This window comes from Polistes dominula, unplaced genomic scaffold (genome assembly GCF_049000335.1).
Source record: "Polistes dominula isolate Pdom_NZ unplaced genomic scaffold, Pdom_raw_medaka contig_20, whole genome shotgun sequence".
Taxonomy (NCBI): Eukaryota; Metazoa; Arthropoda; class Insecta; order Hymenoptera; family Vespidae; genus Polistes; species Polistes dominula.
In genome coordinates this window covers 71,932-99,059 of record NW_028301147.1, presented here as the reverse complement: position 1 = coordinate 99,059, position 27,128 = coordinate 71,932, and the positions used below count along the sequence as shown (strand labels likewise).

General features: G+C 45.9%; 1 long non-coding RNA gene across 1 annotated transcript in view; it reads right to left on the bottom strand.

Moving 5' to 3' along the window:
* Nucleotides 1-4,189: 4,189 nt before the first annotated feature.
* Nucleotides 4,190-27,128, bottom strand: part of LOC107067441 (uncharacterized) — a 43,360-nt gene continuing 20,421 nt past the window's right edge. Inside the window, exons 2-4 of the long non-coding RNA XR_016178256.1 lie at nt 7,576-7,716; nt 7,024-7,343; nt 4,190-6,982 (exon numbers count right to left, since the gene is read on the bottom strand). This is a non-coding gene — a long non-coding RNA (uncharacterized LOC107067441). The remainder of the gene's footprint in view (nt 6,983-7,023; nt 7,344-7,575; nt 7,717-27,128) is intronic.

The window sequence follows — 27,128 nt, the reverse complement described above, 5'->3', positions numbered from 1 at the left end:
TTTTTTATAGTATGTAATACGAATTGTAGATTTGCCGCTAAAATTATCCTACAATAAGAGAATGTTTGTATTTGTTTTATATAATTGATCGCAAGAGGGCACTGCAAGTTTGTAACTTCCCGTAAAAATATTGGGCATAATTAACGAAAGAGAATATGGATAAGTTTAGTTAAATGCAGTAAGTAAGTAAGTAAGTTGTTAAATGTTTTTGTAAAAAAAAATAAGTGATAATAAGTGTCATGAAAATAATCATACGTGACCAAAGAAAAATAAATATTTTGTTTCTATATATAGATATAATAGATTTCCTTTGAGTATCGAGATTTAATTGATTTTAGTTTTAAAGAAATTATTTATACTTAACAATTGAATATTTCTTGTAACGGTTATGAAATAATATGAGAATATTTGTGTTTTAGTTCTTATGCTATTTTATGTTGCAAAATTAACATTGTTCTATTCTTATATTTTCTATTAAAATTCTATTAATGTTTTAATTTGTTAATAGTAGCCAAATTACATATGTAGATATAAATTATGCCTTAGTTATCGGATAACTTTGCAACCAGATCAAATAATTGATAAATGAATTTTTGGATCTTCTAATCGATCCACTCTAACCGATCGATCGATCGATCGATTAGAGTTTTTTAGTTGGAAGTAAAATTTTAATTGGCTCTAAAGATGGCAAAGTATGTTGAATAACTAACTGGTATGAAGTTTGAAAAGTAAGGAAGGTCCGATAGAAAGGAGGTAAGCTATATATATATATATATATATATATATACGTAGCTCATGTGTAGCCGCACGTGAGTCGGGGAGGGTGATGGAAGCCACGAGTACCGCGGTAGACTCTGGAAAAAGAAAGGTAAGAGAACTTTGCGTGTCTTGTTTCTTAAGGGAGTAGATAGCGATGACTGGCAAGGAGAGAGGAGCGGAGCGGAGCGAAGCGGTCTGCAAGAAGAATTTTCCCTTCCGTGGCGAAGGGTAGGAAAGGTTGCTCGGTGGTCCGAACCACCACGCGGGAAGCTGCAGGAGGGTGAATGGGGGGTGGATGGGGGCGGGCGGGCGGGGAGTGGGCCGAGCTAAGACGCGTAATGACGCCCTGAATCAATATGTGAGCCACTGAGATATGCATACGAACTAAGACAACCGCGCGCACTACTATCCGTGGCGCGGCTCGGCTCTGCTCGGCTTTGCTTGGCTCTTTCGCGCCGTGGCCGTCCGCGGGGAGGGGAGAAATTAAAGACGAAGCAGGCACAAAAATAACGACCCACCCACCCCTCTCGCGCTCCCTTCAGTCCATCCTCCTTTCCCATCTTCTCCACCTTCTTTCTTTCGCTCCCGCTCACTCTCTCTCTCTTTCTTTCTTTCCTGACGCCCTTTAAGCTCGGCACCCCTTCCTCCCCATTCTTCTTCTTCTTACTACGTTGCCTTTCTCTTACTTTCGATCCTCCTTTTTTCGCCAAAAAATGTTGGATTCGCTACACTTTTCAAGTATATTTGACAAGAATCAAACTTGCTTTACGACTCGATTTAAACCTATTTGTCATTAATGAACGTTTCAACAAATTCACTTGTAATCCTTACCAATGCTTGTTTAAACAATTTTTCAAATGCATTTCCTTGTGATTCATCTTATCTCGAAAAGTTCCTATCAAACTCTAAGCTTTGAAATAATTGTTACAAAGGTTTAAGTACATAGACGTTTTTCCTCCTATAGATATTTAGTAAGCAAGTCAATTTATGGAATAACGATGGAGCGAATCGTTATAACTCTATATAGAAAATCGATCGGAACAGAATGTGCCAGTGCATTAACCCATTAAAGACCAAGCGCGGTAAATGCGTAATGAGCAAAGATTTCGTTAGTCTATTTTCAGATAGTACCTTTGTAATAGAGAGCCGAGAGAAAAGGGAATGAGAAGGAACGAAAGAGAAGGAACAAAAAAAGAAGAAAAAAGTTTCGACTTTTTTCTAGGCGTTCTTTTTGTTTTGGCAATGAGACGTTGTTGGAGAAAGTTTACGGTCGTCGGTACACGGTACACGGTACACATATACATTGTCGAAATAATTGTTTTACGCGAATAACGATCCCCGTACTCTTTCGTGCGACGAGTGTATTCGTGGCGGATACCATATAAAAAGAATCAAGCTAGGGGTGCTTGAAGATATATGACTTAGATTTACATGTGACCCAATTCGCGTTCCCTTACGACCGAATCAATGGTCAAAATGTACAAATAAGATCCTACACCCGATTACTTTTAAATATGCACAAAACAGTAATACAACTTTCTTTCGCATAAATACAATAAAATACTAAAGAGACCATATCTAGGAAGAAGTTGCAAAACTCGGTTATTACTTTAATTCCTTTTACAATTAGTACGAAGCGGACGTATGCTGTAACAAACTAAATAGAAACTTTTTTTTTTTTTTTTTTTACAATTGTTGACTTTTCATCTAATCCTAATAGTTGTCGTTAGTCATTAAAGATTTTTGTATCTTTCGATAAATCCAAGGATCGAAAAGAAAAGTTTTTGACGCAACGGTCAGAGTCGAAGAGAGAAACCCATTCAAACGTTTGAATATTCGAATATAGGAATATCCGAATTTAGAGATTTCTACCCCAAGAAAGACGAAGCGTTCATCTTCCAGCGTAATCAATATTAAAAGTCTAAAACGTCTCGCGTGTGTGGCAGCTTGGCCGCGCGTGTAGGGGTCGTAGCTCGACGTCGGGAGTTGAACCCCGCGTTACTGCTTCAAACGAGTAAGAGTGAGATGGAACAGTTAGAGAACGGGCAGGCAGGCAGGCAGGCAGGCAAGCAGGCAGGCAGGCAGGCAGGCAAGCAAGGAAAGCGCGAGAGGGTTGGAGGGGTCGTCGCGAGGATACTCAAGGGTTTGAGGGGGTGGTACGAAGGAGTAGAGAGTGAACGGCGTCGTCTAAGGTGGTAGTAGTAGTAATAGTAGTAGTGGTGGTGGTGCTGGTGGTGGTGGTGGTGGTGGTGGTGGTGGTGGCGGCGGCAGCGTTGGTGGCGATGGTGGTGGTGGTAGTGGCGGTACGAGGAGGTGGAGGTTCTCATTAAGCAGCCCGGGCACTGCGCGCTGGGGGTTCAAATAAGAAGAAGAAGCGTTGCTAGAAGAAGGGAGAAAAGGAGAAGAAAGCAGTAAGACTAAGACACAGGGTAAGAGGAGGAGGAGGAGGAGGAGGAGGAGGAAGAGAAGAAGGAAAAAGCGAAGGAGGTGAGTTAGGGGATGCACGAAGTGCGAGCGAGACGACCGGCTTTACGAGAAGGAAAGGAATGGACCGAGGGAGAATAAGAAAGAGAAAGAGAAAAGGAAAGAGGAAAAGATTGAGCGAGAGAGAGAGAGAGAGAGAGAGAGAGAGAGAGAGTGGGAGAGAAAAAGAGAAAGAGAGAGTGAGAGAAAGAAAGACATACATACATATATACACACACACACATATATATATATACACGTAAAGAAGGGGTTGGGGAATTATCAGGGCTCGCACTCCTTGCTTTGGGATGGGGTACCGGGAGGCAATATGGCCGCTACTGATGAGCGATGCTCGTAACCCTTACTGCCATCCATCCCTGACAGATCCGTCAGTCGGTCGAATCTCTTAACGTACTCGGAATTATGCCTGCTCCGACCCTTTCTTTATCTTCATTGCCGCCATTGTCCTCGCGAAAGCATTGCCCGTCGTTGAACGTATCGTCGACTACACTCGTGTGCGACGTTCGGCTTTAATCAATGGAAAGGACTTTTTCTTTCTTTTTTCTTCTTCTTCTTCTTCTTCTTCTTCTTCTTATATTTCTTTTCTTTCATTTTCCTTACCTTAGATTTCTTTTCTCGATACGATATATATATATATATATGCGCTCCTTCAACAGCGATGCACGATCTATTCTTGATCGATTTCGTTAACGATGTATACCATATCCGACGAAAAATTATACAATCTTCGTTGCAATCAGCGTATACTTTGTACACTGCTCTTGTGCAATCGTAAAAATAACCTTTGGCACTTTGTAACTTTTTTGTTTACGTATAATCTTCGATATTAATAGGATTTTGGATCGCGTTGGTATACACATGCATATATAGATTCGATATAGATAGATCGATTAAAGATTTCTCTTAAGAGGGACATTAGTTTGGTAGCAATAAAAAAAAAAAAAGTCATAAATTCGATCGCACTTAGAGCGTGTTTTATTTCTCTAAAATATAATCATATTTGTCTCTTAGAGAGAGATTGCAAAGACGGATTGTACTCGATAGCAGATATCTACTACGATAAAGGTAAACGTCATACATAGATATTTATGTCGAGAAGACATCGAGACTCGGAAGGTCCGGCGGCTTTAACGATAACGAGGGATGTAACGAAGGGGTAAGGGAGCGAAGACAACTGTGCGGTGGGTGGCAAGGATAGGATGGGCAGCAGCTAAGGCGAGTGGCTAGGAAGAGGGCTAGGAAGAGGGCTAGGAAGAACGGTTAGGTTGCTTGGTTGGAGGACTAGAGAGCGAACGAGAGAAACTGAGAAGAGAAGAGAAGAGAAGAGAAGAGAAGAGAAGAGAAGCAGCAGCAACGAACGGACGTATGGATAGACCCCGACGGAAAGGTATTAAGAAGGTAGAGATAGTTCCCCAAGCTAACTGCCTTGGCAGCCCAGGAGCCATCCTTGTCGCTCTTACGTCGACTAGTCGTCTTACTCGTCGTCCGTGGGCCGAAGTTAAGGGTGGTCTCTTTGTCTCTGCCTTCCGCCACCCCTGGCAGCTCTGCTTTTCGGGACAAGAAGGATGCGTGTGCATGTGAGTGTGCGTGAAATCTCACAAGACGGACAACGGACTTGCTGCTGCTGCTGCTGCTGCTGGCCGTTGGGGGGGTGGTTTGGGTGGCAAGTGGAGAAGTAGCGGCTAGGGTGAGGTACGGAGCTCTGAGGAGAAGGAAAGTGGAGAAGGACGAGGACAGAAGGTGGGTGGGTGGGATCGTCGCTGGCGAGGAGTGCCAACGGAGGGGAATGCAAATTAGAAACGCTTGGGCAGAAAGCAGGAGGAAGAGAGTAGGAGGTTGTGCGCGGCCGCGATAGAACGGCGGGGGTTGTCAGGGGGGGGGGCGGGAAGGGAAACTATATAAGAGGTGCCGACCAAGGGTGGTGGTGGCCAAGGAACTCCACTTATGTAAACCTTGCAATGGTGTGCGTGCTCGCGTTTCACGTCTACGACGAGAACGCGCGTGTATGCGTATCGATTGCCGGCCATCCTTCCCCGCGGGGAACCGTTCCTTACTATCCATAGTAATTATTGTGCTTCTCGCACATGTGTGTATTCGTCGTGAGATTTTGTCGAGGAGATAGTATGCGTGTCGAGTTGAGCGCGCGCACGGACGAGCTCACCTACTCACACTCGCGAACGACTATACCCAAGTTCCTTACGTGCCTTGTCCGATAGAGAGACTCCTACACGATTCTCCTTCTACAGACCTTCTACAGCCCTTCTACAATCCTCCCGCAACCCTCCCACAACCCTTCTATGGTTTTGGCTACGTCATTTAACGGGTGTCATTTATCGAAGAAGCTTTTTCCTTTGACAATCAACATTTTGTTTCGATTACATAATTAATACTCTATAAAAGTAATATCTATAGGTAGGAATATAATCGAATCATCCTTGGAATAGAAGTATCTCGGATCTAATGGACGAGGGAGGGTAGGTATGTGTAGGAAGAATAGCGAAAGGAAAGGAATTTATTTTCAAGGTATCCGGTTTATCACGCGATGGAACACGCGACGAAACACGCGACGGGGACTTGGGACAAAACGCACGACATAGGTAATAAAGGCGAGTCGTCTCGAAATAAAGGAGTTGGCAGGTCCGTCGGTAAATAAGACGAGGGGAGGATGCGATGTTCGTAACTCGTAGACCTTTGTAAGGGTTGCGTGAACGCGAGCACGTACCTTTAACGTCGACGTAAGCAACGTCGATGTAAGAGGACGCGAGAAGTTTTCCTTCTTCCTTGCTCTTTCCTTCAAGAAAGCTCGCGTTAGCCAAGTCGAGTTACCCTTTGAAACGGAGCTTTAAGAAGGTGGGGAGACGACAAGAGAGAAGCGGTTAGACGGTACGATTAGATGGCACGACCGACCGACCGACCGACCGACCGACCAACCGACCGACCGACCGACCGACCGACCGACCGACCGACCAACCGAACGACCGACCGATCGACCGATCGATCAAACCAACCACCCACCCACCCACCGACCAACCCTACCTAAGTATATCTCGAGACACGCGACCACAAGTCGTTTTACCACGTTCGTGTGCTTCGTGAAAGACAGCAGCATCCCTCTCTTTATGCAACTTTTAGGAAATTTCTTCTCGATCGGCATTTGAACGCTTTCATAACGCTATAGAATTGGAAGTAATTATGAAAAGAAGAGGGTAAAGGGAGAGGCTAAAAAGGAATATACTATAGATAATAAAACGCAGCAAAGGAATAAATGCTGCCGACTTAATTTGCTTTGTGACCTAGCATTCTTGGTGCAAGAGCAAACGTGTAGATATAATCGCCGTCGGTTGGATATTCAAATCTCGGTTTTATTCGTTAAAATAAAAGCACTCTTTAATCACGACTCGAGGTAGATCGAAGACGGATAATTCGCTCGGGATTCGTCTCCCTTCTTTTTTATTTCAAGCTCGCTATTCCACACCGGGCAGCCATTTTCCATCTTTCCCCGCTTCGTCTGGTCCATGGCTAAAGGAGTGCTGGAGTCAAATCGAGAGCCAATCAATACCGATAATTAATTAGAAAAATCAGAGAAAAAACTTGCGAAACTCAAGAGTTAGGGGCACCGTTGGAAAAACTGCCGGCGGCTTTCGTTTGACTCAACTCTCCCTTCGGAGAGGCTTCCACCCCGCCGAAGGACTCCCGTTCAACCTCGAGAGCCTTCCTCCTCCTCCTCCTCCTCCTCCTCCTCCTCCTCTTCCTCCTCCTCCACCTTCTCTCCTCCTCCACCTTCTCTCCTTTGGCTTTTCTTCTTCTTCTTCTTCTTCTTCTTCTTTTTCGTCTTCCGATCGTCATTCTTTCTTTCTTTCTTTCGTTCTTTCTTTTTTTCTTTTCGTCTTCTACTTGGTCCTAGGCTGTCCTTCTAGGTAGGGGGTAGAATGCGCGAGTCCTCTCTTAGCATTGAATAAATTAACGTTTTTAGTTTGCCAATATCTCCCTCCGTCCACCGAAATGAATGAAACTCGTTCCCTTCTTTTCGCCATTACTTTGCGATTTCCAAGCTTACTCGGTTCATCGCCGTCGCCAACACCGCAGCCGTCTTCATTCAACTGTGAACATTTTCGTGGAATTTTAATAACTTGCATTCGTACTGATTAAAACGAAACTTGTGTCCCTCGTTTGTGAACGAACAAGTTTTCGCCTATTTATTTCACTTTTGACTGGGCGCCCATACTCTTGCGTTTAAAAAGAAAATCTACAAAAGTTAACAACAACAACAACAACAGTCGATCGTTTGGAAAATAGCTCATGATCGGTTAGTCGTGTGGTACTTTTACTTACTCTTTACTCATTGTCCAGTATCAATTTATCAAGCAGAGCCGGCCTTCCTCTTCCTTCTTTTCTCTCGAGACCATCGTCTCGACCCTCGTCGTCACCTACCACCCTCCTGTTATTCCGCAAACCCAACTGTAATCCGGACGCCTAGCAAATATTATAGAATCTTTCATCGTATAATAGGAGAGAGAAAGTGACCTTTCTTTTTTTATTATTTATTCGTGTCGTTCGAAGCTAGGTAAATCTTTTCAACTCGATTAGGACGCGCGCATCTTTCTTCATCGATATTAATCTTCAAAGTCGACGAAGCTTTCGGGTATTCGAGTCGTGTGGAAATTCTCCTACGATTGGGATTACATCGGTCCAACGCGATAACGCGTCTCTATGTGCGTTTGACATAGCCTTGATCAAGGAAACTCATTAAACAACGCGTTTGTTCGTCTCGCGTCAAAGTGTTTCGAGTGTAGGCAGATTCACGTAAATAGATGACAATATAAGTTTGACCACGTGCCATTTTTATCATAGAAATAGGTTAGAGCAATAACTTTGAACGAAATATGTTCGATGTATCGATCTACGTCCCTCGTAGACCGGAAACAATGAAAGAATTCGTAGGGAGTGGAAAAAGTTCAGGGTCAAGCGGCGTTGACCTAGCAGTAACCCAAAGGAAGAACCTTTCCCTCTCGGCGATACTTGCGCGGGTCAGTTGACCTTAAACACATATAAAACGCAGGACATAACCGGATACCGAGAGAAAAGTTTTCTACCGCCGGTGGTTGAGATCGCCACGGCGAAAAGGAAAGGGAGCGAAAGGGAGAGAAAGTGGAGGGGATTCCCCAGACAGGGAATGAGAGGGAGAGAGAATGATAGACCAAGGGAGGGGTTGGGCAATAAAATCAAGCGTCGAGGCTACAACCCTTCCGCCGGAGTCGAGTCGTAATCTCTTCCTTCGTGCCGGAGGGTGAAAGCATACGAGATCTCATTTTCTTTTTCATCTGTGTAATTAATTAGCATTAAGGTGTCGAGTCGCGAAAGTCGTGCGTTAAATCTATGACATAGCGCCAAGACGTCCATAGCGTTCCTTGGCCTATTTTGTTTTCTTTCTCTCTCCCCTCTCCCCCCTGTGCCTACTATTAGATAGAAATAGTAGAGAAAATGGTAGTCGCGGCTTGGTACACAGGTTAGATCGGTTCGCAGAGCGACGACCTTTCTTCGTTATCGTGCGATTCATAGAGGAGAAAAGCTTTCTCCTAAAAGGAAAAAAGTATGCTGGAGGTGCTGGGAGTATCTTAATTACCGGTCTACGGGTCTCGCGATAATAGTTTACGAAGGTCGACGGAAAGCCCCTTCCTTTCTGTCGCTTTTTAAATAATTCCGTCACGACTTCCGTCAGTACCGTTGTTTACCTCATAGCCGAAAGGAATTACACTGAGTTGAAATTACAAGGAAAAATAAAAAAATCAAATAAAATGAGAAAAAAAAAAAAAAAAGGAACAGAGGAAGAAAGAAGAAGGGGGATAAAAAAAAGTGGTGGAGCTCGAGGTCCGTCGAGCGTTTTTAATCCCGGACTTTTCCCCTTTAAAATTTATAAATGCTTCCAGCGGGTAATTGCAGGACCCGGTGGAAGTAAATGCACGTGAATGCAGAGGCGAAATTCGTCTCGTTGGTCGATTCCGTACCGATGGAAGAGTTTCGTAACGAGAGAGGGTAGGCAGAGGAAAGCGGAAAGGAGGGCTAGTAGCTAGTACAAGTAGTAGTAGTAGTAGTAGTAGTAGTAGTAGTAGCAGCAGCAGCAGCAGCAGCAGCAGCAGCAACAGCAGCAGAAGCAGTAGCAGTAGTAGTAGCGGTAGTAGTAGTCTCCTTGCCTGGTCTGCGCTTGCTTCAAGAAAATTAAGTACTGCCTACAGTAATTTGAGGTATTGATTTTTATAGTTTCTCTCGGTAGGCATACATTAAGATCTCCTCCTCTCTTTGTCTCCCGTCTCTTATTGTTTCTCCTTTCATTTCTTCTTTTTTCTTCTTTTCCTCCTCCCTGTTCTCTCTCATCCCTTCCGTTCGGCAGAGCATTCTGAGGGTTAATTCGCGAAGACGCGATGGTACTGTGTAACTCTTTATCCTCGAGCTTCTATTTTCGATCAAGTACGATGCAAAGACACTCTTCAATATCAAGAAATTGACTTTAATCCTCGAGTTGCGTCGATATCGATCTTCAAAACGAACAGAGTGCTAAGAGACGCGAGAAACGCAACTTGCTTACAAAAGTGTTCCAAAGGAAAGGAACTTGGAGAAAGATTGCTCTCGCTCCCTTTCTCTCTTTCTTCCTTTTAACGACGAGATAAAGAAGCGAATACACGGAGAAGAGGGAGTGAAGAGGGAGCGAAGAGGGAGCGAAGAGGGAGAGTGGAGGGAGGAGAGGGAATTGTTCGTTCCCAGTTCATATGTGAGCGTCGATTTCGCGGTCCGCTGCACCGCGTGAGTGGTTTGTCTGCCGTTTAAACGATCCCCGGCCGTGGTCATAGCGATGGGTTCTCGATATCTCGCAAATTCATTCAAATCCTGACCGATGCTGCCACTACGATACCGCCACTACGATACTGCCACTACGATACTGCCAATCGCATTTATCTATTTCGAATAGGCGAAAAAAGTGACAACGTACTTTGCAACTACGGTCGCAACAAGAAGAGTAGATATGTTAGAAGCAAAGCGAATAAAAGATGGATCTTGGAAAGATTTATCCCAGCAAGGAACGCATTACCACAGCTTCCAAAGGTTGTGACGTCAAGGCTAAAGCGTCACACCTGTTGCTTCGGCTCGTAGCATCAGATCGAAGACCTCGGCTTCGTCGAGATACCATAAAATGGAATTTCATAAAGTGGAACCATTTAGAGTTTGCACGAGCCTTCGGTTAGATTTAGATTTTCTTTTCCTTTTTCTTTTTCTTTTTCTTTTTCTTTTTTCACAATTTTTGCAATGCAACAAAATGAAAAAAAAAAAACAAAAACAAAAACAAAAAATACAAACCGGCAACTTTCTCCGAAGCAACAAACTATGCGTAAAGTAAAGTATCTATGTTAATAAGTTGGATGGATTTGATCGCAGTAGGTGGATATGCTTGTTCGAATCCATCATTACTCTTGTATACTGCTCCGTAGTACGGCGCGGCGTAGCAGCCTTCCCTTGGACGGGGCAAAAAATTCTGATGCCGGATCAGCGTGGGGTCCAGACCCCAGCACTCTAACAATCCGAATACCGTGGATCAAATCAAGAGTTTCCACGGACAAACGATTATTTAGTTGGTAAGAAGTATCGCGCCTCGGAAAAGAAAGCAAATCGGCATTAGCCCGAGCCACATTAGTGCCGAGCAACTCTGTGTACGTAGTAGGTAGCTGGTATAACCGCGAAAGGAATTACCGTCGGTCGTACTCGGTAATCTATTCTTTCTAAGCAATATATCCATTATTTGCCGCAGCCAGAATCGGGGATTGACGCGCGAAAGCTTCTCTATAGCGAATTCTCTTCCGTCTTTCGAATAGAATAGAAACTGGAAAAGGAATGCATAATGGATGCGACATAGGTATATATATATATATATACCTGAATAAACGGGTACACAATTTTACACCTTTAGGTGAGTTTAGAAGAGGCATCACCGTTCATTCCATTAACTTAAATCCGTCCACATCGAAGAGATAAAAATCAAAGAGGAAAGACAAACTTGACTCCCCCGCGACTCGATTCATCCTATCCTTCGTCAAAGTATCATTTCCTTTTACGAGCGAGATCGCAAACTGCTCGTACCATAGCACCTCCGCGTGGAGACCGCATACGAAGCATGCGCGCTGCTTATAACTAGAAGGCAAGGTGGCTCGGAGCAGGTTTTCGACTTGATATCATTTGTATCTCTCGCGGGCACGACCCAAGGGTCTCTCTTTCTCTCTCTCTCTCTCTCCCTCCCTTCCTCCCTCCCTCCCTCCCTTTCTCTCTCAACGTTGCCTTCTCCGTTGCTCGCTTCGGCCTCCCCTCCGTCTTATCCGGACGGATCGTCTACCCCTAATATTTATTTCGCATAAGCTCACCACTGATTTCATTCGGATACCACGTGCTTGCGCTCCCGCTCACGCTCCCGCTCCCGCTTGCGTCGCGATCTTGGGAGGAGAACCACCAGCGGCTAGCTAAACGATCCTCTTATCTGCGATAGAAGCTCGAGTAACTTTACACCTTTAGCTTTGCGGATACGTGCTAACCGATTTGTCATTAATCCCTGGCAACTTGTACTACTCGCTTCGCGTGCATACACACCTACGTGCAAACGAAGCGAATCGACGCAGTGTCGTCGACAATTGGACACGCTCCTCCTTTGGACCTTTTAAACTAGACCGTCAAATGTATACTTTGGTACTTATTTACTATTACAATTACAACTTTGATCGATCCTGTTGCTTCCTGTTATATTTCTGCTACTCGTATATCGTTAGAAATTAAATAGGAGACTCGAGACGAAACAAAGAAGAAGAATAAGAAGAATTTGATCGCGCGGCCAAGAGAGAAATATATTTCTGAGGCTTTTGCGAAAGACGAAAGACGAGCAAGATGGTACGAGGGGTAACACGAGATCTTCATCTGTAACATCACAAATTGAAGGAGAATTTGTAGCGACCACTGCGTTCAACCGCAAGTAAATGCGTATCTCGATGCACATCTGCACCGTACCGATGGTAGGTACCTACGCGTATCCTCCGATTCAAATTACTCGAGGCATCCTCGAATCTGCAGCGGTTTCCAGCTCCCGTTCCATCCTAACAATCCATCGAACGATGATAAAAGATTATTCCTAGGGGAGGCGCGTGAGCTCTCTTTTATAATACATTAATGTTATTATTATATATATATATTGTTCAAATGCATACGTGTAGATGCGTGCACACGTGCACCAAGGAAGATATGGAAGAATGCGATCGAGAGAGAAAAGTCGGCATGCACGTACGAGTGAGTGTACCTGCTACCACCGTGAAAGAATCCCTGGATGGAACGTCGTAGTACGCGATTCGTCTCGAGGGCGTGATTCTATTTCAATATCCTTTCACCTGTGCTTCTTAACGTTCACGTAGCTTACCAAGTAGACGCGTACAAGATGTTCTCCCTTTTTCCGGCTTTGAATTATACCTCGTGACCGTCATGTCACACGAATAGTCGCAAAATAGTCGTACAGCGGCATTACCCATGGTTGCAGTCTAAACACCTATAGGAAGAGACCGATAAATATAGGGGCTTGGTGAGTTAATTGTCGGCTTCCTCTTCAAGATCGTATGGCATTCCGAGTAAGAAACGCGTGGAAGGTGTGCCGATGGTTCCTTGGTCGTAATTAAAATAGGAGAAGGATTTTGGATGGTAAAAAAATCGCCAAGTCGCATAAACCGACGACGATGACGACGACGACGACGACGACGACGACGTTTGGTATCAGGAAAGGCAGGCGGCTCGAGTCAGGAGCGTTCGGGAGAGCTCAGTGATTACGAGCCTGATTGGCCGCCGCGAGATGAGACGGCGGCGTTCATCCTGTCGACCGCAGCTCGTGACGGAACAAGCGCGCACAAGGGGGGCTTTTCTTATTTATTCGTATTCGTAGCCGGTGCCGACAGCAGCCCTCCCCGAGTTTGGCCCGTACGCGAACACCGCGAAAAGGTAGACAAAGGACAAGAAGCGGAGAAAAGTGACGAGAGAGAGAGAGAGAGAGAGAGAGAGAGAGAGAGAGAGAGAGAGAGAGAGAGTTAGCCGAGCGACGTATATAATTTCATATCGTGGCGACCCAAGTGTGCGGCGTAGGGATAGGCGCCACGCCCACCTGTGTGTCTCTCGAGCTGGCGCCCGCGTCTCACCTCTCTTCAGCCCGCAATGCCTCAACTATTCCTCCTACTTTGGCCGCGCGTACTCTACTCTCTACACCTTTCTCTTTTCTCCGATGGTTCATCTCGACGCGAGAGAAAGAGAGGAAAGATAAAAATATCTGGCACTGCGGTACTCTGAGCTACGCGAGAGGGTACACCTCGAATCTCCTCAATTTCATCGTGGCATCGCGAGACGCGCGGCATCGCGAATCTGCGAAACCACAACGCGTGACGGTCTAACTGCTTTTCGTTTGAAACCTTACAACGAATCCATTCCCTTCTTCTTCTTCTTCCTCGCTCTTGGCGGTGCCATTTAGCTCGATCCGCAAAACTTCCTCTTCTCCTTTTTCTTTCTTTCTGCTTCTCATTCTTCTTCATTTTCTTCTTCTTCTTCTTCTTCTTCTTCTTCTTCTTCTTCTTCTTCTTCTTCTTCTTCTTCTTCTTCTTCTTCTTCTTTGTCCTTCTTACCTTTCGTCGATCGAAAAATTTAAAAAAGTACTATGTTTGCGATTGTATGTACTCGTCGGGAGAATCGTCAAGGGTCAAGATCGTATTTTATTTGATCGTAAGAGCTCGCTCGGTAAAACGTGCGCGTTCGTCTTACAGCGTCATAGCGGCGTTACATCGCGATCGGCCGATGTGTTGTGTCGGACTCGGCACAACACCACATTCGCGCGCGCGCATATTTATCTCCGTGTACGTGTGTTGTACACGCACGGAGAAAGAGGTAGGTACCCGTGGTGGCCGATCTCCGTGGCTGCCCAGGGTCATGCCCTGCCCTCGCCCGCTACACAATAATCTTCCTTCTCGTATGTGCTCTGGTATTTCTACCTCGAACGACTTCTCTTCTCCTTCCACTCTTTCAACAAGTTACCTCGCTCAAAGTTACGCGCTTATTCCGAGTCATTTTGCTTTTGCTCTTCCACTTTCCCCCTACCTTTCGATGGTCGCGAGCTCGAGCGCGTCGTACACGTTTATTTTTTTACTTCATTCATTTGACACGTTCATTTGAGTTGAGGAGAAAAGTGAACGTTTTAAAATATCATCCATCGGTCAAAGGGATTCTGGGAAAGGGAAAATTGGTACCATTTGTGTATAAGGCACGATAGGTCGAAGGTGGTCCCCTCCAGCCGGTCCTTTTGAAAGACGCTACACGTACATATATCCTTGTATTTTGTAGGATCTTGGGCCGACGACTCTTAGCCAAGTTTGCTCGAAGAACACGAGTCGGCTACGCTCGGTCTAACGGGTCAGACGTTGGCGTCATGAGAGCGAGCAAACACAATGCCCGTCACGGATTTCTTAATCGCACTCTATCTATCTGTACCGTAATATCTCTACAGGTATGTGAACATTACATATGTACCTACGTTATACTCTTATAGAAATATATCCGTACAGGCATTATAGATCCTTGGATATTCTATCCTACGTGTAAATGTAAACGTTTATACGTACACGGAGAAATATGCGTGTTGGCGTTGTATCCTACATGGATCCTACATAGTAGGATCTTGCATGGACTCGAACCCACAGCTTACCCCTTCGTGCTACGGGTCAATGGCTTTGTGCACTCGACTTTGCTACGTTCTACACCGTTCTGCTCCCTTCTTACCTCCGACTCTTTTATCTTCTTCTTCTTCTTCTTCTTCTTCTTCTTCTGTTCATTCTCAGCTTCATACTCGTCCGACCTGTACGTTCTTTCGACCTGCTACGTTCGTTCGTTCGTTCGTTCCTCCTTTCGTTCGTGTTACTCTTCCAGATAGCATCCTCCCGTTTCGGAGACTTCAATGCGCGACAGACCTCTTTTCTCCTCTCTCCTCCTCCCCTCCCGCCCCTCTGCTCCCTTCTCCTCTCTCCCGTCTCGTCTCATCTTTTGCCCTCGTTCCACGGAATAACAGATAGATGTGGATTTTTTCATTATTCTATTTGGATGTCGTTTTCCTTTGGATACTTTTCCGTGCTCGTAGCGGATTAGAAGAGTAAAGATGAGTAAAGATGAGTAAAGGGCGACGATAGGAGGACTCGTTCGGTCGAGAACAAACATCTACCGATACTTTGCGCTTACACGAGTTTATGAGCAATCAGTCGGTGTTGCTTCGTGCAAATTGTTTGTTCCTCAAACCCATTTAACTCCATTCCGTGAAATTCTACTCGAATAATCACAGCTTCGGTGCCTACCAATTACGTTTTTGCGAGAACCGTACAAACGGCAAGGCGTGCGCGTATATCTTCGTTACAAAAGAGCGAGAGCGTTGGACTTTTTCTAGCGAACCACGATGCCAATTTCTTCCAATAAGTCAACGTTGCAGGAATATGTCAGAGTTAGCGATATATCTCGCGCGAAATTTCCAAGTTAAAGTAAAAAAAAATAGTTGGAAGGAAGGAAGGAAGGAAGGAAGGAAGGAAGGCAGGCATGCGAATGCGCGATTCTCCGTAGACGAGGAGAATCCATGAAAGATGCCCGAGGAGAAGTTCCTTTACCCTTTCCCTTTGAGTGCTCGCTTCCACGGAAAGAAGAAAGAAACTGTAGCATCCATCGGTCGGCAAAGGCCCCCACTTGTGGGAACCATCGTGTGCACCATACCGTGCTCTCTGGACCACGAAGTGAAAGGTCTGACTTGGAGTTAACTGACTGACTCGCAGTGTATTTGAAGTGTACGAAGCCGGCACGGTGCGCAAGCCGATGTATCCTCACGATCCCGAGGCACGCGCGCTCGCTCTCTCTTTTCGAGGGAGGAAAAAGGACCGACCGACCGACCGACCAACCGACCGACCAACCGACCGAGAGAACGAACAAGCATACGAGACGTTACGACTTCCATGGTAATCGGTCGTAAAACGCGCGCAACCATCCTTACGTAGCAAACACCACCTGCGTTTCGATATTCTTCTTTGTCTATATTCTGTCCTTTGCTCCCAATCGACAATAAAGATTCTATTCGTAGAGATAAATATAATAGATGACGACGACGACGACGACGACGACGACGACGACGACGACGACGACGACGACGACGACGACGACGACGACGACGACGACGACGACGTATCCTTATTATCGATTCGAATGCGAAATAGTAGGCGATAAGGTCCAGCGAAAGACAACGCCCTTGGGTACTTATATACGATGTTGGTGGTAAAGATGAGAAGTAAGAGATGCGGAGTCGAGAGAGTTGGGAGGTTGGGGTTTGGGGGTGGTCGGTTCGCCGATGGTCGAAGCTGTAAGAAGGTGGTGGCGAAGGTGGTGGCGAAGGTGGTGGCGAAGGTGAAGGCGGTGGCGGAGACAGAGGTAGAAGCAAAGGAAGGGAGTAGAGTTGGGGGTATGGGAGGGTCGAGTAGGTATGTATAAGCAGAAGAAAGCGCGGGTCGATTAAAAGTAGCGAGGGTGTTTCTCCTCTCGTTACCGGAGAGCTAGCGTGAGCTGAAGCGAGAACGAGCTAAAACTGGATGACGAGGGGGTGCGCGCCGAGGAAACGGGGGATGAAGAAGAGGGCGATGCGCAGAGTCGGAGGAGAAGGAGTAAACCGAACTCGGTTGGCGGAGCGAGAGAGGCGACAAGGGAGTCGGAAGAAAAAAGCTTGTAAAGCAAACGCGCCGAAGAGAGACGAGAGATGTAGTTTCCAATCCGGTAAGAGAGAAACGCCGCCTACGTTGCTTCCCGTCTCTCTCCCTCTCACCCTTACAATCCGTCTCCGTCTATCTGAGAGAGTGAGGAGGGCTCGCGGGGAGGGAGAGAATGGGAGAATCTCAACCTTTATTTAGATTCAAGTTAAGAAAGGGTTGTAAGTGCGTTCGTGCTTGACTAGGGCTGCCGACGTTTTCCGAGGGCGCCTAACACATAGGAAAGAAACGTTCTTTGCCCCGCGAGAATGTAAATTTGATTATTAAAGTAGCAAATTAATGCGGAAGCAATGCCGCCCCGCGGTTACGACTCTAAGAATCCGTTTGCGGTATCGCCAGTCGTGCCGCGATTCGAACGACAATCTATCATCCATTTGGTATCCTCGTCTATCATGGTAGAACAACGGTTGCGTTGTTCGCGCATCTGACATTTTTTGTCTTTTTCTATTGCGATTTTAACGATAATCGAAACATTTCGTTCGCCTTAACTGTTTGTCGATGAAAGTACGAACAAAGTACGTCTCTTCTTTGCATCTGCATTTGTTGGCGCTCCTGCCGTTTCATCAAACGATTACTTTGAAAGAAGTGAGCGCGCGCGCGGATGGAGAAATAGGGAATCACGAATTTCATTTCGAAGCCATCGCCGACGCTAACATCAGCTGCTTCCGAGTTAAACTTTAATTTAACGCATCAGAGACAACGGAGTACCTTTCGTTCATCTTCTTTCATCTCCGTACGCGTTCTACCGTTGACGCGCAATCTTCCTTTTCCGTAGCGTCTACATTAGTAGTAAGACGAAAATATCTCTTGTCCACGCGTCTTTTTGAAAACATTTAAGAAAAAAAGAGAAAAAAGAGAAAAAAGAGAAAAAAACAACAAATTTTGTATTCCTCTCGATTTAGCCGCATCGCGATAAAGAAATTCAGATGGACGGCTTCGTGTACAAAGGCGCTACGCTAATTGAACAGGCTTATCGGCCTTCATCGATCATTCGAGGAAAAAATATATAAAGCACGTCACGAAACGCCTGTAAGCCCTTGGAATTGTATCGAGGTGCTGCCTGCGTCTACTCTCTATAAGCAACGCAACACATTTATGCCCATGTAGCATGACTTTGGATAGTAGGAGAAAGAGATACGAGGGGGAGAGAAAGAAACAACATCACGGTCGCCCGTGTAGTTCTTCTTCTTTTAAACGAATTACAACGATAAGAACCCTGACAAAGGTACGTTCTCTGCCAAGAGGATGCTAATAAATGCGATGTGAGTGCGCGTGAATGCGTGTGGGTGCGTGACGCCCTTTTGGTTTCCATTGCTCGCTCGACCCATCCGATTCGATTTGTCGTACATTGCCACACGCGCGGCGATTAGTTATAAACCGAGCGTTATAAATTGAGAAATGGTATCAATTGAATTTTTTCAAACCTTTTTCGTCATTTTTACGAGAGCAAGTTCGTTCGGCTAAATTTATTGCAATAGGAGGGAAGAGAAGTTGAGAGGGGAGAAACGCTGGAAGCAGCGGATCTCGAGGATGAAGAAAAAAGAGAGAAGGAAGTAAAGGGTACGCGGGCCGAGCTCTAGGAAAAGTCTTAAATCCTTGAATGAACCGGTCAAATGGTAACCACGGCCGAGCCAAGAATGAATGGTTTGTGGGAGCCGCGGCGGCAGTTTCAGCCGGTTCCAGTTTCAGTTCTTCCTCGCTTATCTCTATTTCTTCTCTTCTTTCTCCGTCTACTATACTTTACCTTCCCTCCGTTTACTATACTCTTGCCTTCTCCCACCTTCGTCCTCGCCCTCGCCCTCGCCCTCGCCATCGCCCTCGCCCTCACCCGCGCCCTCCCGAGCGAGCCCTTGTCTCTCCATCAACGCCACCATCACCGCCAACGCCACTTGGATCGTCTCTAATTATGTCATAACAATTTAACCGCGTACGCTTTGGCCCTCGTCCGTCCCTTTTCTTCTACCTTCTTGCTCTTCCATCTCGAAATCGCACACCGATGCCCTTTACTTTCCCTTCTTCGACGTTTTTATCCTTTTACACTTTTCTTCCTCTCGAGAAAGATCAAGGAAGAAGGAAAGAACGAAATGTAAGTCGTAGGAAATTTGTCAAGACCCTCCTTGTCTTGTTTCTTTATTTTAAAAGGGATATTTCAAGACAACTTTATACACCTACTACTTGTTTGCGTTCGTCGAAATTTAAAAGATGGTCTTGAAAAAAGGCCAAGTAAAAGAAATTCAAGTTCGTTCCTTATCTCCAAGGGTTTCCTCGGCTTTCTATCCAGTCGTAGATAGAAAAAAAAAATCGTCATTAGGCTAGTGGGAATCTTTGGAACTTGGCGTAAGAACGTCTCGACCACCACAGGCTTTCGCGGTTATCTATAGTAGACGTTGCTACTCGATCGGGCCGATCCTCCGGGTCAAGTAAGTACCCGCGCGAAGATCAAAGGAAGAAGGAAATCGAAGCTTTCCGCATTAGAGAGTTAAAGGCTCGGAAAATTAGAGTCCTACCGTCCGCAAGTCGCGATGAAGAAAACTAACATCTTACAAAGTCAAAAGAACGCCCCCCGAATCTCGCGAAAAACTAATGACGATTGAAATACTCCTACAAACGTGTAAATAATCGAGAAAGATGTTTGATACTCATCGACGACCAATCGCCGACCGATCGACGACCGATCGACGCGTTAATCGACCTAGTCACCGCCGAGCACAATGACAGGAGGTCCAACGGATCGGATCAACAAAGTTCTCGCTTGCGAAAATGAAACTTGCGCTAAAAGCAAAAAAGGAAGGAAAAAAGATGGAGAAAGGATAAGGAAAAAGCTATAAGAAAAAGGAAGTCGATCGATTCTCGTAGTAATACACTACCTTGACTACCTTGCGCGTGAAAGAGAGGGCGAGAGAGAGAGAGAGAGAGAGAGAGAGAGAGAGAGAGAAAAGTCGATCTCATTCTCCTCCCTCGCTTCTCTCTTTATCGGACACGCATCAGTCTCGCATCTCGGTCCGGTCCAGTCCAGGCAACGAACAAAGTTAATGCAGGGTCGTGCGAGCCGAGTGTGGGAAGCAGGATGGATTCTACTCTAGCTAAAAGAGCGTGAACAGTAAAAAAGTAAACTCTACGGAAGATAGAAGTAGGTATACACACATACTTTGGAACATATTATTTGGATTTTGTTTTGCCAAAGTACTCGGCTCCCATTCCCTTGTCACCTATCCTATCATATGGACCGCCGACGGAGTCATTGACTCTGTTTCCGGTCGAGCATTGTTATCCTCGCGCGAGTTACCTTTCTTTTTCTCTCTCTCTCTCTCTCTCTCTCTCTCTTCTTCTTTTAACTCGTACTTAGCATCCGGAGGGGAAAAAGTGAAATTGGCCAAGAGAAAGGAGAGCGAACGTCGAACGATGTCGTTGCCCAGAAGAAGAACAATGTGATGTTTTTTGCGGGCCGCTTCCATGCGGGATGTGTAGGGTGCAGTGCTCGAAGGCTAGCCTGTGGGTTTTATGGGCGCGTAATAGGCCCCTTAGCCTCTCGAACCCGGAGGGAAGGACAGGAGCGACTTGATCGACTCTCGCGCTTCCTAACCAACTATTCGTTCTACGCGTTTACCGAGAACACGACCATGACTTTTCTTCTTTCTTTCTTTCTTTCTTTCTTTCTTTCGAACGAACGAACGAACGAACGAACGAATGAACGAGGGAACGAACGAACGATCGATCGATCGATCCATCGACTCGACTAACAATCTTATGCCAATTTTTAATCCTTAAAGTGGTCGACGAGCTAGTCACAATTTTATTTACTTTGCAAATCTCGAGAAAGATTTTCACGGCGTAAATGACTTATTCGCAGGATGTCCATAATGTCGTTAATTCCAGTTACCCGACTATAGACGATTCCGAATCGATATTAATCTCGTTAAACTTGTTCCATAATGGAAATGCTTATTTTTGAAATTCCGCACCGCGGAACTAGGATATTCTTAAATGAGACTTTCTGAATGAACGACTAGAGCTCGACGCATAAAAATAATATAACGTTTCGCACGGCTAACGATAACCGTGTTCTTCTTGTAACGTCGTTATTATCGCGTTAAACGAGGAGGTCACGGAGGCGCGTGAATCAGAAAGATGAATCAACTACGTCTTACGAGCGCTCGAACATTATTGCAATAATGCAACAATGTTAGCGAAACAACAAGAAAAGTTAATAACTTATTAGTTAGATGTTATCTAAGGAGAAGGAAGATATCACAGATGCTTTTCTTTTTTGTTTTTTTTTTCTTTTTTTATCAAACGTCGAGAATTTTGCAGGTGCATAAAAAGCGGTGCCATCGTCGTCGTTGTCGTCGTCGTCGTCGTCGGGGCCAAAGTACCAAAGTACGTTTGCTCTCTTTTTTCGCGCTCGACCGCGCGCGCTTTTACGCTCGCGCGCGTGTGTGTGTGTGTGTGTGTTCCGATTAACCGGACGACCGACGGATCGGCCGGCGCGTACCAATCGAGCTACATTCACGGGCGATCGGTCGATCGGCCGGCCGATCTGGTCGTCCAGTACGAGAGATTCGAAGCAACCGGAGCGCTTAGTCATGCTCGGCGTTCCCAGGCGTGGAGCGCTCCAAGCGGTGTGACCACCGATGGACGTGTACACATCTACTGGGTGTCCCTTTCAAACTATGTTGATACTAGCTTCCAACATAACAATACACCAAACAACGACATAATATGAAAGTTTGACGCGACGAGGCCTCGGCTACGCTAACGAAAAATAAAATATCTCATTTATATGTGTTGTTATACCTTTCATCCTCATTTACTCGCTTTGTTGACTTTTCAGAAGGAACACCCTGTAGGGAGGGAAACGTAGCGGTCACTTGCGAATAATTCTTCCGTAAGTTAAGATCGAGAAGATGGTATACGCGTACATATGTATATATGTGCTGGGAAAGAGATGTAAGAGTGGGAGCGGGAACGGAAGAAGGGGGAAGGGGGAAGGGGAAGGAAAGAAGGATAAGAACGGTAAAGAATATCCATGAAATCGTCGTGGGGAGTAGAGAAGGAGCATAGCGGCGTGCCGGAAGCGAGCAGGTGACTGGTAGTTCCGCTCCATCGAGCTCTGTTCCGCGCCATGACCACCGAAGATCGACTCCTCGCGTGTAGTCGTGGCTCTGTTTGGATTCGCATCGTACGCGACCGACTTTCGAGCCATCCTATCTTCCGTCAGGACATTGCTATCTACTTTTTCTAGCGACCGACCGCTCGCTCGCGAACACACATTCGAGCAGGTGAGAATTACATAGCTATCTTCGTTCGTTCCGTCAAGCGCTATTACAAGTGTTGCTATTCTTCTTCTTCTTCTTCTCCTTCTTCTATCTTTCTTTTCTATTTAAAGAATACTTTGAAGAAACATTTGGAAGAAAACGTGATATCTCGACAATCGTATGCAACTTTTATCAACTATAGTAAAAAATGTAAATGAGACGATCGTGTTCGAGTCGTCCGTAAGGATTCCCACACTCTTTGAAGTTTGCGCAAACCTAGCTAATCGTCTCATTCGTTAATTTTCAAACATTGCTGTATGAGAATAACCGAGAGGGACATAGCTGCGACGACGATCGTGCTGCGTGGTCCCTGGCATTAAGAGATAGAAAAGCCAAGAAAGAAAAGAATGGGGGAGCCGTATATCGCAAACGAGTGATTTGCATCAAATTGATCCGTTGAGTCAACGAGAGCAGTTATACGCGGTTGTGCCTCGCTCTTACGTAGGTACGTAGAGAGGTTCGTCGACAGCATCAAGGCTTAGTAGTGCCGACTTAGTGTAGAACCCTAGCACGAGAGCACGAGAGCACGAGAGCACGAGAGCACGGGCACGGGCACGGGCACGGGCACGGGCACGGGCACGAGCACGAGCACGAGCACGAGCACGAGCACGAGTCGAGCACGAACACGACACCGGCTTAGCATCGACCCCGACTCTACTCGAGGATCGATATGCACCCAAAGATCCCGATTCACGAGGTCTCGACTCGTTGACTCGTTGCACAAGCGCGACTGACCCGGTCCGATGGAACGATTTGCGCTCTAACCGATACTTTCTACTATGAAACTGTGAAATATGATTGATGTGGGAGCGGTCGGTCTCTCGGATGATCTATATTTTACTTTTTTCTTTTTCTATCATACAATCTTTTTTTCTCTCTACGCGTTGGTAGACAACGCGACAACGTTTCTCCTACATCCTTTTACATTTCTCTCTACGAGATAAGTGCAACGTATCCTACTTCCTACTTCTCAGTTGAAAAAGATCGACCGCAAGCAAAACGTCGTAAAACGTAACGGCTCTTTAACGTTCTCATCGATCGTATTTCTCTATCGGATCTCACGAGAATTCGTTCTTTGTTCGAAAACAAGGTGAAGGAGTGTTGTATCGTAAATTCGTCTTGCAACTTGAAATGGATGAAAAAAGCATAAGGTAAAAGAAAATTTGTCGAAATATTTGGTATGCGAGCAACGTTCTTGACGCATAAATAACATTGGACTGTTGCCGATGCAGATCTATACTACCAAACGACGTTCGTTAATTCGTATAGGATTGAGAAACGGAATTGGCACACTCTCGAAGAAAGGACGAACGTATAGGATATGGATAGGATATGGATAGGATATGGATAGAATAAGGATAGGATAAAAGGAGATGGCCGTACTCTCGTAAGAAGCTACGCGAATACCAATACCCCTCTCACGTATATCCAGCGACCAGCGGAAGCAGCCGCCCTTCCTCTGAAAGAGTATTTAAAATGACGTCACGCGCGGGTATGCGCGGAGGACGAAGAGGAAAAAGAAGAAGAAACGGAGGAGTATAGGGTTGGGTAGGGTGAGGAAGCGAAGCGAAGCGAATCGAGGCAAGGCGAACCGATGGAATAGCAGCAGCGAGGAGGAGGACGAGGTGGAGGGCGAAAGCGCGAGCGGGAGAGCGCGGGGCGGAAGGGGGGGCGGTAGCTTGATGGCGAGGTGGTAAAGGAAGAAAAGCGGGAGGAGGAGGAGCGGCTGGAGTTGGAGGAGGAGATGCTTTAAGACGCTCAATATAAATACTAGAGGGGGTTGAGAAAAAGGGTTGCTTCCCTTCGGGCCGACGACGCCGACCGAAGCGTGTATGGACGTGGTGGAGACCTAGGGAAAATGAGAGGGACGCGACGAAACGGGGGAGGAACGCGTTCCCGATGAAAGGGGAAAGAGAAATCGAGCCGTTGGAGGAACGAAGATAAGGACCAAAAGAAGAAGAAGAAGAAGAAGAAGAAGAAGAAGTAGTAGTAAAAGAAGAAGAAGAAGAAGAAGAAGAAGAAGAAGAAGAAGAAGAAGCGGAAAAGTAGAAGAAGGAAGAAAAAGAGAAAGGTGCCGGTTTGGAGGAGAAGAGTCGAGAGGACCGTCGGGGAAGGAGTAAAAGGAGGAAGGAGAGAGCCTACGGGGTTGGAAAACTCACCCCTTTTCTTGCTTACCCTCGCTCGCTGTTTAATTGCATCTTACTTTCGAATTTTCCGCGTGGAGCTATCGATCGAGACACGCGAAAGGGGGGTTCGTTTGCGTCTTATCTCCGACGGCCCCCGTCGTCTGCTCTTTCTCTCTCTTTTTCTCCCGGCCCCTAGCATCTCCTTACTCCACCTCCTCCACCTTCTCCACCTCCTCCACCTCCGACTCGCTCCGTCACACTCGTCTATCTATCTTCTTCCGTCCTTTTTCCGTGTCTCTCGGCGGAGAATCCTGTCTCCTTCTTTCGTCCCGTCTCTCATCTTCCTCTCTCTCTCTCTCTCTCTCTCTCTCTCGTTGCTTAGCTCGCCTCTTTCCAAGGCGAACGTGAGAAAGAGAAGAGCCATCCCATCCCCGAGTACCTTCTCCGACGAGGAGGACTATTTAAAACTACACATAGCTGATGCGTAAGGCGACGAACTCAGGGCCGACTTAAGAATTGCGCCCACTTTACTTTCTTCCTTAGCAGTTAGGCTTCGCCGCGACTCACTCGCGAGTATTCATCTATCATTTATTGCGCGAGCGCAAAAACTTTGGCAAAGTTGGATCGATCTTTGGATCGATTTTTGAATCGATCGAACCTCCCAAGTTCCGATTATTCGTCGTCTTGCGTAATCCGCATCGAGAGGCGCGATTCGCGTTTCGAAGAAAGAAGAGCCCGATGTTATTTTCGCCCCTTAGATTTTTAATCAATCCGTCACTGGTAGGGTAGAGACGGGGTGGTTTCTTCCTTAGTTCCCTTCCTCGGCTTCTATTTAAAACCTCGGGGCTGATGAACGCTTCTCATGCCAAGCTACTACCTCCCTCGAGCGCCCCTCGAGCGCCCCTCGAGCGCCCCTCGAGCGCCCCTCGAGCGGCCCTCGAGATCTCCTCCTTCCACCGTTCCTACTCTACATTTCCAACTCACCCCCGGAAGCTCGCGCACGCATACGTCTACAGTACGTGCGCTCGCGTTCGCTCTCACCCTCGCTTACGTTTCACCTCCCCCGCTTTCGTCTAAACCTTGCGAAACACGCAACGAGCACCGACGTAGCCCGAGGAGAGCTTCGTCGCCTTCCAAAGTACGCAAAGTATCGCAAACTTACTTTGAGCATAATGTCACCCTCTCCTTTCGGTCACTTACGCGGCCCCCGCCGATACACGTGAGAGTTACGTAAACGTGAAATAAGATACGCGCGTCTTCGATCAAATTCCTTCCTACACACAATTCCAATATTAATCGATCCAAAATAAAAAGCAAAGGACCGAAAATTTGTTAACAATTTAGTCCTTTATGTTTCACACTCGTGGAATCCGAGTTTCTCTCTGAAAGGGTAGCTCGTCGACGAGGGTGAGGTAAATCGGAAGTAAATCAGAATCAGGGAAAGACAGAGAATTCTGGTCGATCGTGGCAAGTATAGGACTTCACTTAAAAGCAGTTTAAGCTCCGCTCTGTTGGAAAAAAAAAAAACAAAAAAAAAAAAAATCGAAATCGAAACGTATCGAGACGTAAGAATACTTTCCTTTTCATCGCGTGTACGCGTCTACTCTTTGGAACAATTAGTTGGAACATTTAGGTTGGAATTGGTAGGTAGTTTTGTAGCAACATTGAAATAATTGGCACGACACGAAAGTAGGTGGATTTGAAAATGGTATAAGATTGGCATCGGAGTCTCCGCTCGTTTCGCGAGTTTCCGCGAATTTTCGCTACTGAATTTGAATGATATGAAAAAATAAGAAATATATTTGGAGAGAAGAATAGCATTAACGCGAGCAGCGATCTGTAGAAGTGCACGGTCCGCTCGGAGAAAATCGTCGAGCGAAACGACGCGACGGAGGAGCGGCCTGTCTCTTTTAGATTTAACCGCGGCGTTAGTTGTTCCGAGGAAGTGGAGCCAAGCCGGAACTCACTAGAGCGCAGTAATGCGCGCCGAACATTTAGCTCGAGCAACCCACTCGAGTATGACACGAATCGCTTCGACGTTTTTTCCCTTCTCCTATACCTATAGCACATCTTCCAAAACTATCCTACCATCCTCGAGGAGAGAGGTCCCCTCACCTTATTTCACCTTATTTCACCGTATTTCACCTTATTTCTAAAACCTCGGCTTTGAAAACCAATTCCTATCTAGATACGAACGTAGGTCCAATCTATTGGATGGATAACTAATGGATTTACGATCATCTCGTCGAAAGATGAGAAAACTCTGCTTACCGTATACCGTTCTGAGCAACTATTGTAGACGGCGAACGATGCCGGATGTGGTGGACTGCGGTCTGTGTCATGCATCAGCAATTCGCATCATTCGACTTTTATCGCTTCGATATCGCGAGTACACTTGCTCTTTGATTTCAAAATTATTCACACAATTTCTAATGCAAATCACCGCCTCCATGAACACACTATCCTATTAATATTATTCTAACTAGTCTAGTTTTTCATCAAAATATAATAAGAAAATTCGAAGCTGCGTACCAGGTCAGAACAAATCCAACTTTTGACTTTTTTTTAATTATTCGTTCAAACGACCAAAGCCGTTCGAATATTTT